We start from the raw sequence: 14,893 nt of genomic DNA, 5'->3' as shown, positions 1-14,893 counted from the left end.
AGCACACTCTTAAATGGAGTGCTCCTAATCTCAGTTTGTTACCTGTATAAAAGACACCTGTCCACAGAAGCAATCAATCAATCCGATTCCAAACTCTCCACCATGGCCAAGACCAAAGAGCTCTCCAAGGATGTCAGGGACAAGATTGTAGACCTACACAAGGCTGGAATGGGCTACAAGACCATCGCCAAGCAGCTTGGTGAGAAGGTGACAACAGTTGGTGCGATTATTCGCAAATGGAAGAAACACAAAATAACTGTCAATCTCCCTCGTCCTGGGGCTCCATGCAAGATCTCACCTCATGTGAAAGCTGTTTCATGTGACAGATGAAAATATCTGTTAGAAATTAAGAAATAGGGGAGATCTAAAGATGCATCAACTAGCATGGGTTACTAATATCACTAGGATTATGCCTTTGGCTGCTGGACAATAAAATAAAGTTTATTTGAAAACCAATAGAACATGAGAAAAATGTTTTCAATGACATATTAAGTGTTTATAAAATAATTCCCTCAACATTTCTATGATCGTATTTTGGCTAGGCTAGGCTACTTTGAAACAAGGTAAGACATGCTGCATGAAATGACATAAAACGTCCAGATTTTAAACAATTAAGTTTATAGTTTTAGTGGTCCTCTGTAGCTCAATTGGTAGAGCATGGCGCTTGTAACGCCAGGGTAGTGGGTTCGATCCCCGGGACCACCCATACGTAAAAATGTATGCACACATGACTGTAAGTTGCTTTGGATAAAAGCATCTGCTAAATGGCTTATTATTATTATATTTATAGTTAAATCGTTTTTAAAATGCTGACCGCCACATCAAGGTGGGTGATGTTTAGTGAGCAACAGGTTAGGCACTGTCTTTCACTCTCCGGCCTTGTGGCCATTTGATCTGAACAAGCTGTGCCTTGAGTAGGCCTGTGTCGACAGAATCAAGCTTTTAGACATTCATGTTAATAATCCTTCATTATATTTGTCAAACATGACAGGCGTTTAGCCAATATTTAGGTAATTAAAAGTCTCATTAAAGTTTGGCTACATTTTCAGCATCGGTTTGGACATGAGGCTGTAGCCAATAGGCCTATGCATGTCACCTACACTTTGACATGTAGCCTAGGCTTTTTTATGTATGTACAATCATGAAAAATAGATTTGAATATTATTCCAACGTTGGCCTCTGATCCAATTCTGATCAGAGTAATTGTTTGATATTGTGATTTTTGTGTGAGTTTCTATATTCTTCCTGTCCGACATTTTTTTTGTACTTGTCCCAGACAAGAGGACAAGGGTTAATGTCGAGCCCTGAGGAAGGTGCAGCACTGCTCTTCTAGTAGCTTCCCAGTCCCAGCAGCAAAACCAGAGGAGAGAGGGAGGCAACGGTGTCCCCAGCGACGGTGAGCTCCCTAGCAAAAGTGCCCCCAGCAACAGTGAGCCCCCCAGTGACGATGAGCCCTCCAGTGACGGTGACCCTAGCGACGGTGACCCCAGCTGCGATGACCCCAGCGGTGGTGACCAGCCCAACGATGGTGACCACAGCGGCGGTGACCCCAGCAACGGTGTCCCCAGCGGTGATGACCCTAGCGGCGGTGAGCCCACAGCGTTGGGCGACATCCCCTACTCTCACCGAGGGTCTCGACACAGGCACCACCAGACCTGTGCTTCAGCCAGCCCAAGGTGAAGAGAAGAAGCAGTGTGCCCTCACTGAACCTTGTGTGTTCTTGAACATTCCTCCTGACATCTCAGGCACTACAGTGGTGAAGCCCCAGTCCATAGTGGCAGGAAAGCGCCAACCAGATATCGGCTGCATCCTGACAAAGACTTCCATGACACACCCCACCCACCAAACTGAAAGTGGTTTTGTCATGCTCTCTTTAGCTCAACCGGGCTGAGAGGCTATTTAAATAAATGACGGGACATGAAAGAAGACAGTTTAGGGTCCTGAGTTAACTTATCTAAGGACTGTTGTATTGTTGACTTACATATGTTGAAAAGTTGAACAGGACATTCAGGATTCACTAGTAATGTTTACTTACCTATTGTTCTTATAGCTTTAACTGTTTACTCTACAAAGTGTTTTTAGAAAATGTTTTATTGTTCCTGCCTTATTCGGCACTGCTGGAGCAGGGCTCTACAGTGCGACCATTTTACTTGCATATGCGCCTAAAATAGATGTTTGTGAACTGAAAAAGTCAAGAAAGAGCATATGTGCGAGTTGTGATTTTGCCATTTTGTTTCATGGCTGGTAGCTAATCACACAAAAAACTACAGAGTCCTATACAGTGGGGAGAAAAAGTATTTAGTCAGCCACCAATTGTGCAAGTACTCCCACTTAAAAAGATGAGAGAGGCCTGTAATTTTCATCATAGGTACACGTCAACTATGACAGACAAATTGAGAATTTTTTTTCCAGAAAATCACATTGTAGGATTTTTAATGAATTTATTTGCAAATTATGGTGGAAAATAAGTATTTGGTCACCTACAAACAAGCAAGATTTCACAAGATTAAGAGGCTCCTCTGTCCTCCACTCATTACCTGTATTAATGGCACCTGTTTGAACTTGTTATCAGTATAAAAGACACCTGTCCACAACCTCAAAGAGTCACACTCCAAACTCCACTATGGCCAAGACCAAAGAGCTGTCAAAGGACACCAGAAACAAAATTGTAGACCTGCACCAGGCTGGGAAGACTGAATCTGCAATAGGTAAGCAGCTTGGTTTGAAGAAATCAACTGTGGGAGCAATTATTAGGAAATGGAAGACATACAAGACCACTGATAATCTCCCTCGATCTGGGGCTCCACGCAAGATCTCACCCCGTGGGGTCAAAATGATCACAAGAACGGTGAACAAAAATCCCAGAACCACACGGGGGGACCTAGTGAATGACCTGCAGAGAGCTGGGACCAAAGTAACAAAGCCTACCATCAGTAACACACTACGCCGCCAGGGACTCAAATCCTGCAGTGCCAGACGTGTCCCCCTGCTTAAGCCAGTACATGTCCAGGCCCGTCTGAAGTTTGCTAGAGTGCATTTGGATGATCCAGAAGAGGATTGGGAGAATGTCATATGGTCAGATGAAACCAAAATATAACTTTTTGGTAAAAACTCAACTCGTCGTGTTTGGAGGACAAAGAATGCTGAGTTGCATCCAAAGAACACCATACCTACTGTGAAGCATGGGGGTGGAAACATCATGCTTTGGGGCTGTTTTTCTGCAAAGGGACCAGGACGACTGATCCGTGTAAAGGAAAGAATGAATGGGGCCATGTATCGTGAGATTTTGAGTGAAAACCTCCTTCCATCAGCAAGGGCATTGAAGATGAAACGTGGCTGGGTCTTTCAGCATGACAATGATCCCAAACACACCGCCCGGGTAACGAAGGAGTGGCTTCGTAAGAAGCATTTCAAGGTCCTGGAGTGGCCTAGCCAGTCTCCAGATCTCAACCCCATAGAAAATCTTTGGCGGGAGTTGAAAGTCCGTGTTGCCCAGCAACAGCCCCAAAACATCACTGCTCTAGAGGAGATCTGCATGGAGGAATGGGCCAAAATACCAGCAACAGTGTGTGAAAACCTTGTGAAGACTTACAGAAAACGTTTGACCTGTGTCATTGCCAACAAAGGGTATATAACAAAGTATTGAGAAACTTTTGTTATTGACCAAATACTTATTTTCCACCATAATTTGCAAATAAATTCATTAAAAATCCTACAATGTGATTTTCTGGATTCTTTTTCCTCATTTTGTCTGTCATAGTTGACGTGTACCTATGATGAAAATTACAGGCCTCTCTCATCTTTTTAAGTGGGAGAACTTGCACAATTGGTGGCTGACTAAATACTTTTTTCCCTCACTGTATATCCCACAGTCTCATGCAGCAATAGTGCTTGGGGCACTGTGCCCACTGGGAGACCAGTACGAATAAATAGTATGAAAATGTATGCCCTCAATACTGTAAGTTACTCTGGATAAGAGCGTCTGCTAAATGACTAAAATGTAAAATGTAAAGATGTGCTGAAAGATTCATTTTTAGAAGTGTACAGGCAGAGAAGTTGGTCGGATTTACCCGAAAGGCTACTAAAGAGTGACTTAGTCCTCGTGTTTTTTGGCAATTTACATAGTTTTGTTCACACGCTAGGTTGTTTTTCAATGTTAGTTTGAACTTTGCTCAACTGCTAGTGAAGAAGGTACTGTATGTCGGAGAATAGAGAGCAATAGTGGTTTGTTGAACAAAGCCTATGGGGAAATGAATTGAGTTTTTGTAGCGTTTTAAGATAAATGACGAAAATAAGGTCTGTGGTAAACACAGGCATAGGAGATCTTATACGTTTTGTTCTATGATATATTCTTCATCAGCTGTCACTTTTTGTGAATTTTGAAGCATTTATGTAAAAAGTACAAGGCTTCATAATTCATAAAGGTCATGTTAACTGACTGATATTATCTCATAGAACAAAACGTATAAGATCCCCTAAGACCTTATTTTCTGCATTTTTCCCAAAACCCTATTCTTTCCCCATTAATTTTCCCCATAGGAATGGCTGAATGGACCAGCGGTAACTCATTTCCGGGTTTTAGGACTACAAGCTGGTGAGCTCTATATCATCTCTCAAAGACAGACATGTGAGCCCACCATTACCATGGTAACAGCCAGCCCCTTAAAGGGGCAGCTGAACATTTTTGTCTCACCTAAGTGAGTGTACACTGTACATTATTGAGCATGGAACACTCCAAAAACCTTTTCATTAACTTTTAGTCATTTCTTATCATAAAAACACTCTTCCTCAAACACTTTCATTGTGCTCCTAAATGTCTTTGTGTGCTCCTAATTTATTTTACTTAGGAGCACATGTGAAAAAAGTCAGCATAGAGCCCTGTGGAGGGGATAGTGTTGTGAATGCAGTTATGCCCTTTTATGCCCCGCCTACTGTGTGGATTGATTGGCAATAGTGTTGGCCAATCATCTGTGAGCACCACATTGCTGTTCTATGTAACTGACAGTTTTCCTTCAGTTTTGTTGTATGGCGCCAGTATGGACACTGTGCTGTGTGATCTGTGCTGAAGTTAAACAGTAACTAAACGTGATATTTGTCTGCAATAAACATCCTAAAACAAGATATAAGGTTGTCGTAGACCAGGGTTCTCCAACTGGCGGCCCGCGGGTGGTTTTATTTGGCCCCCCATGTTTTCTGAGCAAAGAATTGTATATTTGTATTTTCATTGTTGGACATAAAAGACTATAAAAACAACAGGAAATCGGAAATCTGTTCCCAAGTATTCCCACGCATAATAGAGAGACACGTTATCGTATACAAATGCAAGCAAGGTTTGAAATGATTATGTTTTAGTCAATATCTGTTTGGGCTTCTTGCGGTCAATTTGCAGTCTACAATTTATTTGTAATTATGTTCCGGCCCCCCGATCATCCGCTCAACATAAAATCGGCCCGCGGCTGAATCTAATTGATGATCCCTGTCGTAGACCTTCCCACGCCGTCCACACATAAGGTCTGTGTAGATACAAGAGAATAGCCAGCTACAGTACAGTAACGTTAGTTTAGTTCAGCTAGCTAACTGTTAGCCTCTTCAGTCTCCAGATGACCGTTAGCTATCTACACTGAGTGGACAAGACCAGCAAATCTCCAACCCTGACAATAGCTAGGTATGACCACCACACATCACAGTGTTAGTAAGTACATTTGTCCTCAATAAAGAAGTTATCAGCGAAGTCAGTAGGAAAAGACAAGTGCAAGGTTTTTTTGTTTTTCTTGGGGGGGAGGGATAAGACTGATACGTCTTATTTAACATACTCTTTGAAGAGGTAGGGTTTCAGACGTTTTCGGAAGATAGGCAGGGACTCTTCTGTTCTACCATCAGGTGGAAGCTGGTTCCACCATTGGGGTGCCAGGACAGACAAGAGTTTTGAGCGGAAGCTGATCTCCCATAGGGGTGGGACGGCCAAGAGATCAGAGATGGCATAACGGAGTGCTCAGGTTGGGATGTACACAGTGGTCCCCTGAACATCAGTTGGTAGAGCATGGCGCTTGCAATGCTAAGGTTGTGGGTTTGTTTCCCACGGGGGGCCAGTATGAAAATGTATGCACTCACTAACTGTAAGTTGCTCTGGATAAGAGCGTCTGCTAAATGACTAAAATGTAAAATGTATGTAATATTTGAGTATAGCCTGAAGGTAGGGAGGTGCAGTTCCTCTTGCTGCTCCGTAAGCAAGCACCATGGTCTTGTAGTGGATGCGAGCTTCGACTGGAAGACAGTGGAGTGTATGGAGGAGCGGGGTGACATGGGAGAACTTGGGAAGGTTGAACACCAGACAGGCTGCGGCGTTCTGGATAGGTTGCAGTTTGATGGCGCGAGCCAAGCCAACAGAGAGTTGCAGTAGTCCAGATGGGATATGACGAGTGTCTGAATTAGGACCTGCGGCGCTTCCTGGAAAGGTGGTACTTTACGGATGTTTTTGTGAGTAGGGGTATTCAGCTCTTCTTACGAGGTCCGGAGCCTGCTGGTTTTCTGTTCTACCTGATAATTATTTGCACCCACATGGTGTCCCAGGTCTAAATCAGTCCCTGATTAGAGGGGAACAATGAAAAAAAGCAGTGGAACTGGCTTCAAGGTCCAGAGTTGAGTTTAAGGGTTGTAGAGCATGAATCTGCAGGAGTGAGTCACTGTTTTGATGTTTGCAGAGAACGACAGGGTGATGTCCAGGGTCACGCCAAGGTTCTTTGATGAAGGTATTGCTTCCTCCAGATGTGGAGGTTCTGCTTTCTCTCCTGGCAGGTGATCTAAGGGTGGGACTGACCTCAATTTCAGGGCTGGTCTACATCAGGAAGAGAAAATAATCATTCCATCCTCTGAATGGAGCCCATAGAAGGCCTGTCAGCGGGGGCACAGAGAGGATCTGAGGCATGGAACACTTTTGTTTGTTGAGAGTGTGGTTATTATGATAAGGAGTCCCATGAACAGCAATCCTCAAAGCAGTGAGGATAGGTGAAAACAATGACATAACTGAATGAATGTTATACAAGCTCTACTGTGATGGAGGCTCACGTTATCTGAGATTATGGCAAAGTTACCTAGAAGTAGCCTAACATTCACTGCATACAGTATGTGAACATTTCAGCAAGTCTATTGAAAAATCAAGAGAACGACAGTCCCCATTCCCATGGTCTCTGTGTGTAATGTGATTTGGACTGATAAATAAATAATTACGTTAATGTCATTTCACTTTCAGAGTGACTGAAAACAATGAACAAACAAGTTATTTTCTTCAGTTCAAAACAATGTGTGACTATCCTATGAACAAAACATACTGGTATAAAGAGTGCCCAATATACTGCCAACCATTCTCATAACAAAGAGCCTGGACTATCCTCCTTTCATGTTTCAAGGAGCCAATTACTGTTGAAGCCGAGGTCTTCCATTCACATCACAGAGAGGACTAGTTCTCAAACCCTATCTGTGAGAAACGGATTGAAACAGCAGATAAACCAAACTATAAAAAATGGAGTTGAGGGGGAGGAAGAGCAGCTGGATGAGAGTTCTGAGAGAATGTCCTCAAGCTGCAAGTTCCTGTTTACACTTTCAGTATCTGGTCTTTTTCGTCTTTTGTTCTAAAAAAATATACTGTTAAAACAAAGAACAAAACCAAGAGAATAAGATATTCTCCTTAATTAGACCCTTTTATTTTATTTTATAACCACCATACATCTTGAAGTGTATTGTCAGAGGAAAGCAGTCCACAGGCCTTCACCATAAGAATGACATTTTACATTGACATTTTAGTAATTTAGTAGACGCCTTTATCCAAAGTGATTTACAGGAAGTGCATTAATCTTAAAATAGCTAGGTGAGACAACCACATCACAGTCATAGTACATTTTCCTCAATACAGAAGCTATACAGCAAATTCAGTGCTAATAGGAAAAGACAAGTGTATGCATTTTAATGGGGGAGGGGGGGATACAACTGAGATGTCTTTAAGATACTCTTTGAAGAGATAAAGTTTCAGTTGTTTTTGGAAGATGGGCAGGGACTCTGCTGTCCTAGCTTCAGTGTGTGGATTCCCATGCTCTGAATGCAGAGTTGATAGCTATATGGTCACAGATATATTCAGACTCCAATCGCATGTTCGTTTAATTTCCCCATTTGTTATACACAGTTTAAAGAGCAGGTTCTCAAACTCTCCCACACAATAATTGGAAACCTGCAGCCTTTTGGGAGACAACTCTCATCCCATTTTTACAGTGCCTTGCAAAAGTATTCATCCCCCTTGGCGTTTTTCCTATTTTGTTGCACTACAACCTGTCATTTAAATTGATTTTTATTTGGATTTCATGTAATGGACATACACAAAATAGTCCAAATTGGTGAAGTGATATCAAAAAAAGAACTTGTTTCAGAAAAGTATAAAAAATAAATAACGGAAAAGTGGTGTGTGCATATGAATTCACCCCTTTTCCTATAAAGCCCCTAAATAAGATCTGGTGCAACCAATTACCTTCAGAAGTCACATTATTAGTTAAATAAGGTCCACCTGTGTGCAATCTAAGTGTCACATTATCTGTCACATGATCTCAGTATATATACACCTGTTCTGAAAGGCCCCAGAGTCTGCAACACCATTAAGCAACGGTAACCACCAAGCAAGTGGCACCATGAAGACCAAGGAGCTCTCCAAACAGGTCAGGGACAAGGTTGTGGAGAAGTACAGATCAGGGTTGGGTTATAAAAAAATATCAGAAACTTTGAACGTCCCACGGAGCACCATTCAATCCATTATTAAAAAATGGAAAGAATATGGCACCACAACAAACCTGCCTAGAGAGGGCCGCCCACCAAAACTCACGGACCAGGCAAGGAGGGCATTAAATCAGTACACTCCACAGAGCTGAGCTTTACAGAAGAGTGGCCAGAAAAAAAGGCATTGCTTAAAGAAAAAAATAAGCAAACACGTTTGGCGTTCGTCAAAAGGTATGTGGGAGACTCCCCAAACATATGGAAGAAGGTACACTGGTCAAGGAAAACGCTATGTCTGGCGCAAACCCAACATCTCTCATCACTCCGAGAACACCATCCCCACAGTGAAGCATGGTGGTGGCAGCATCATGCTGTGGGAATGTTTTTCATCGGCAGGGACTGGGAAACTGCTCAGAATTTAAGGAATGATGGATGGCGCTAAATACAGGGAAATTCTTGAGGGAAACCTGTTTCAGTCTTCCAGAGATTTGAGACTAGGATGGAGGTTCACCTTCCAGCAGGACAATGACGCTAAGCATACTGAGTGGTTGAAGGGGAAACATTTAAATGTCTTGGAAGGGCCTAGTCAAAGCCCAGACCTCATTTCGATTGAGAATCTGTGGTATGACTTAAAGATTGCTGTACACCAGTGGAACCCTTTTCTTTTTTGTCATTTAGCAGACGCTCATATCCAGAGCAGGAGGAATTAGGGTTAAGTGCCTTGCTCAAGGGCACATCGACAGACTTCTTCACCTAGTCGGCTCAGGGATTAGAACCAGCAACCTTTCGGTTACTGGCACAACGCTCTTAACCACTAAGCTACCTGCTGTTTTGCCTAGAAGAATGGGCAAAATCCCAGTGGCTAGATGTGCCAAGCTTATAGAGACATACCCCAAGAGACTTGCAGCTGTAATTGCTGCAAAAGGTGGCTCTACAAAGTATTGACTTTGGGGAGGTGAATAGTTATGCACGCTCAAGTTCTGTTTTTTTGTCTTATTTCTTGTTTGTTTCACAATAAAAAAATATTTTGCATTTTGAAGGTGGTAGGCATGTTGTGTAAATCAAATGTTACAACCCCCCCCCCCCCCCCCAAAAAAATAGAAAAAATGCCAAGGGGGGTGAATACTTTCACAAGCCACTGTATATCCCCTGTGGTCAACCATAATAAACACATATGAGGGTCTGTTTGAATCAGGTTGAGACAAAACTCAAACCATGTTTCCTAACATATCTAAACATCCACACCCTGGCCCCATTCTCTGTTGTGTCTTCAAAGCTGCTGTCTAGGTCTGGTGTGGCGTTAAGGGTCCTGGTCCAGGTCCTTATTTTCTGCCCAGGCCTAGGCTCCTTTCTGATGGGGAACAATGGAGAACAGGACAATAAGAACTTTTGCAGATTTTACTGGGTTCTGGCTGCTGAGCATTACTCTGGTGGATACCAGCATGTCCCATAACAGACCGTTGTGGTATTTTATGGGAGACGCCATCACCCTTACTTTTCTTTAACTACATGAGCACCCCATTCCATAGAAGCTTTTTAGTCCCACCAGCAAGTAAAAATACTCAAACACAGGCATAATTAATCACTCATTTCTTTATTATTTTCATCTTTAATATAGGTTTTAAAATCTTCTATATAAACATTTGTCAGCATTGGCTTCCTGGTTGTACGGCTGGACTGGGCCAATCAGGCACCTGGTGCAACAACAGGCCTGTTGGGAGAGGGGCCCCAACTTAGCCCTTGAACCACAGCCCCTCAATAGCAGTTTTCATTCCGGCCCATGGGGCAGGAATGTGGCCACCCATTGATAGAACAAATACAACATGTACTACAGCACAACACACGTAGAACACTCCTCTAGCTCCAGGAAAACACCTGCTAAGTAGCAAACAAAGCAAGGGGAAGTACTATTGAGTTTCCATCTGAGATTTACCCCAGTGTGTCACCCAAAAGGCTTAGACTTTATTTTCCATCTACGTGGGCCATGGCTCCGGCAGACCTGCTCTGACTTGGGGCCAATACCAGGCCACTGGAACTTTTCAACTGGCATTAACACTGAACAAAAACATAAACGCAACATGTAAAGTGTTGGTTCCATGTTTCATGAGCTGAAATAAAATATCACAGAAATGTTCCATTCGCACAAAAAGCTTAATTCTCTCATATTTTGAGCACAAATTTGTTTACATTCCTGTTAGTGAGCATTTCTCATTTGCCAAGATAATCCATCCACCTGACAGGTGTGGCATATCAAGAAGCTGATTAAACAGCATGGTCATTACACAGGTGCACCTTGTGCTTGGGACAATAAAAGGCCACTCTAAAATGTGCAGTTTTGTCACACAACACAATGCCACAGATGTCTCAAGTTTTGAGGGAGCGTGCAATTGGCATGCTGACTGCAGGAATGTCCACCAGAGCTGTTGCCAGAGAATTGAATGTTAACATAAAAACACTGGCAACACACTGCTGTTGAGCAAGTTAAGTGGAAGTCCCATTTATGTAAAACATGTACAGTACCAGTCAAAAGTTTGGACACACCTACTCATTCAAGGGTTTTTCTTTATTTTTTACTATTTTCTACATTGTAGAATTATACTGAAGACATCAAAACTATGAAATAACACATATGGAATCATGTAGTACCCAAAAAGGTGTTAAACAAATAGAAAAGTATTTTATATTTGAGATTCTTCAAATAGCCACCATTTGCCTTGATGACAGCTTTGCACACTCTTGGCATTCTCTCAACCAGCTTCACCTGGAATGCTTTTCCAACAGTCTTGAAGGAGTTCCCACATGTGCTTAGCACTTGTTGGCTGCTTTTCCTACACTCTGCCGTCCGCCTCATCCCAAACCATCTCAATTGGGTTGAGGTCGGGGGGTTTTGCCATCTGATCAAGCACTCCATCACTCTCCTTCTTGGTAAAATAGCCCTTACACAGCCTGGAGGTGTGTTGGGTCATTGTCCTGTTGAAAAACAAATGGTAGTCCCACTAAGCCCAAACCAGATGGGATGGCATATCGCTGCAGAATGCTGTGGTAGCCATGCTGGTTAAGTGTGCCTTGAATTCTAAATAAATCACAGACAGTGTCACCAGCAAAGCACCCCCACACCATAACAACTCCTCCTCCATGCTTTACGGTGGGAACTACACATGCAGAGATCATCCGTTCACCCACACTGAGTCTCACAAAGACACAGCGGTTGGAACCAAAAATCTCCAATTTGGACTCCAGACCAAAGGACAAATTTCCACCTGTCTAATGTCCATTGCTCGTGTTTCTTGGCCCAAGCAGGTCTCTTCTTATTATTGGTGTCCTTTAGTAGTGGTTTCTTTGCAGCAATTCGACCATGAAAGCCTGATTCACACAGTCCCCTATGAACAGTTGATGTTGAGATGTGTCTGTGACTTGAACTCTGTGAAGCATTTATTTGGGCTGCAATTTCTGAGGCTGGTAACTCTAATGAACTAATCCTCTGCAGCAGAGGTAACTCTGGGTCCTCCATTCCTATGGTGGTCCTCATGAGAGCCAGTTTCATCATAGCGCTTGATGTTTTTTGCGACTGCACTTGAAGAAACTTTCAAAGTTCTTGAAATGTTCCGTATTGACTGAGCTGTTCTTGCCATAATATGGACTTGGTCTTTTACCAAATAGGGCTATCTTCTGTAAACCCCCCCTACCTTGTCACAACACAACTGATTGGCTCAAACACATTAAGGAAAGAAATTCCACAAATTAACTTTTAAGAAGGCACACCTGTTAATTGAAATGCATTCCAGGTGACTAACTCATGAAGCTGGTTGAGAGAATTCCAAGAGTGTGCAAAGCTGTCATCAAGGCAAAGGGTGGCTATTTAAAGAATCTCAAATATAAAATATATTTTGATTTGTTTAACACTTTTTTGGTTACTACATGATTCCATATGTGTTATTTCATAGTTTATATGTCTTCACTATTATTCTACAATATAAAAAATAGTACAAATAAAGAAAAACCCTTGAATGAGTAGGTGTGTCCAAACGTTTGACTGGTCATGTACATCGATCTAGATCATTGTGCGTACTAAGTTTTACATGTTTAAAACTGATGGCATATACATGAAAATACAGCAGTTCCCCATAGATGACAGATTAATCAAGACTAATGATCATTATTTAACCTCTACAGGATCGGTGTTGAGCTAACGTGCGCTAATGTGATTAGCATGACTGTTGTAAGTAACAGCAAACTTTCCAGGACATAGACATGTCTTATATGGGCAGAAAGCTTAAATTATTGTTCATCGAACAGCACTGTCCAATTTACAGTAGCTATTACATTGAAAAAATACCATGCTATTGTTTGAGGAGAGTGCATAACAACAAAAAACTTATCACGGCTACTGGTTTGATACGTTCACCAGTAATCTTGCTCTGATTTGTCATCCTAAGGGTTCCAGAGATAAAATGTACCATAGGTTTGTTTGATAAATTCAATTTTTATATTCAAATGTAGGAACTGGATTCTACAGTTTGAACCCCTGCGGTCTCTGGCTCCACACCCAACCTGCCCGGCCATCTAGATGTGTGAAAGTTAGTGTATAAACTCATGATCCATCATGTATGACATTCCTGGCAGTGTGTAAACTTACATTTTATATTACCATATCATTTTTGTATGTTCTCTATAGTTATGTACTGCAAAGCACTGCAAGGCACACCCATCAAACTGCAATGAGAAGTAGGCCAATGGAAAATAGGCCAATGGAAAATAGGCAGCAAGATACACTATATATACACAAAAGTATGTGGACACCCCTTCAAATTAGTGAATTCGGCTATTTCAGCCACACCCATTGCTGGCAGGTGTATAAATCGAGCACATAGCCATGCAATCTCCATAGACAAACACTGGCAGAAGAATGGTCTTTCTGAAGAGCTCAGTGACTTTCAACAGGGCACCGTCACAGGATGCCACCTTTCCAACAAGTCAGTTCATCAAATGTCTGCCCTTCTAGAGCTGCCCTGGTCAACTGTAAGTGCTGTTATTGGAAACGTCTAGGAGCAACAACGGCTCAGCCGTGAAGTGGTAGGCCACACAAGCCCACAGAACGGGACCGCCGAGTGCTGAAGCGCGTAGCTCGTAAAAATAGTCTGTCCTCGGTTGCAAGAATTACTACCGAGTTCCAAACTGCCTCTGGAAGCAATGTCAGCACAAGAACTGTTAGTCAGGAGCTTCATGAGAAGGGTTTCCATGGCCGAGCAGCCGCACACAAGCCTAAGATCACCATGCGCAATGCCAAGCGTCGGCTGGAGTGGTCTAAAGCTCGCCGCCATTGGACTCCGGAGCAGTGGAAACACGTTCTCTTGATTTTTGGAATGAGATGTTCGACGAGCAGGTGTCCACATACTTTTGGTAATGTAGTGTATGTATTACAATTGCTATAAAATGTGCTATATCACTTATCATGGTTTCGTGTCAACATAGGGAATAGCAGTGCTTATTCTACCATAAACAACCTTTTGGAATGCTTTTAAAGCATAACATTAAGTTTAGGTATGTTTTCAAGTTGATACATATAGTTGGTCCCACTGTAATCCCTGTCCAGCTACCTAGATATTTTGCATTTCTGATGGTTCCGCTGTGAACTTTAAAATAATCTCCAAATTATTACAATATCAAGGACTGAACAAATAGCAGTTTTCAGAGTACCATAGAAGCTAAACAGTCTCAAGAAATGACATACAAATATCAGAAGGAGAATGATTCCTGCCTGTGTGCTGCTAGTGCCTCTAAAAGGCAAGTCAAATCCTTTCGACCTCCACCAATAAATAAATACAGAACCAACAGGATGAACAACAGGCTAATGATGTACATGTGACTCCCTTTCTAAACTCTCCCATCTCCTGGACCACAACCTGGCAAACAAACAATCTACCGACTGCCTGTTAAAAGCCTGGGAGGGGCAGACTATTGTCAATATGCAATAGACCAGCAGGCTCCAACAGAACCACCACTGGAGTGAGCTATTGATCTATGAAAACAGAGGTGACCGTGTGTGTCAGTATTATGCATAACATAGAAGGCACTATGGTAGATTCCTGTTTAGTACAACAGAACAATTTGATTACAGGACAAAAATAATCTTAGACAC

This window comes from Coregonus lavaretus, assembly GCF_964263955.1.
Source record: "Coregonus lavaretus genome assembly, chromosome: 9".
NCBI classification, from domain to species: domain Eukaryota; kingdom Metazoa; phylum Chordata; class Actinopteri; order Salmoniformes; family Salmonidae; genus Coregonus; species Coregonus lavaretus.
The sequence above is the reverse complement of the archived record's forward strand: the minus strand, read 5'-3'. Positions refer to the sequence as shown.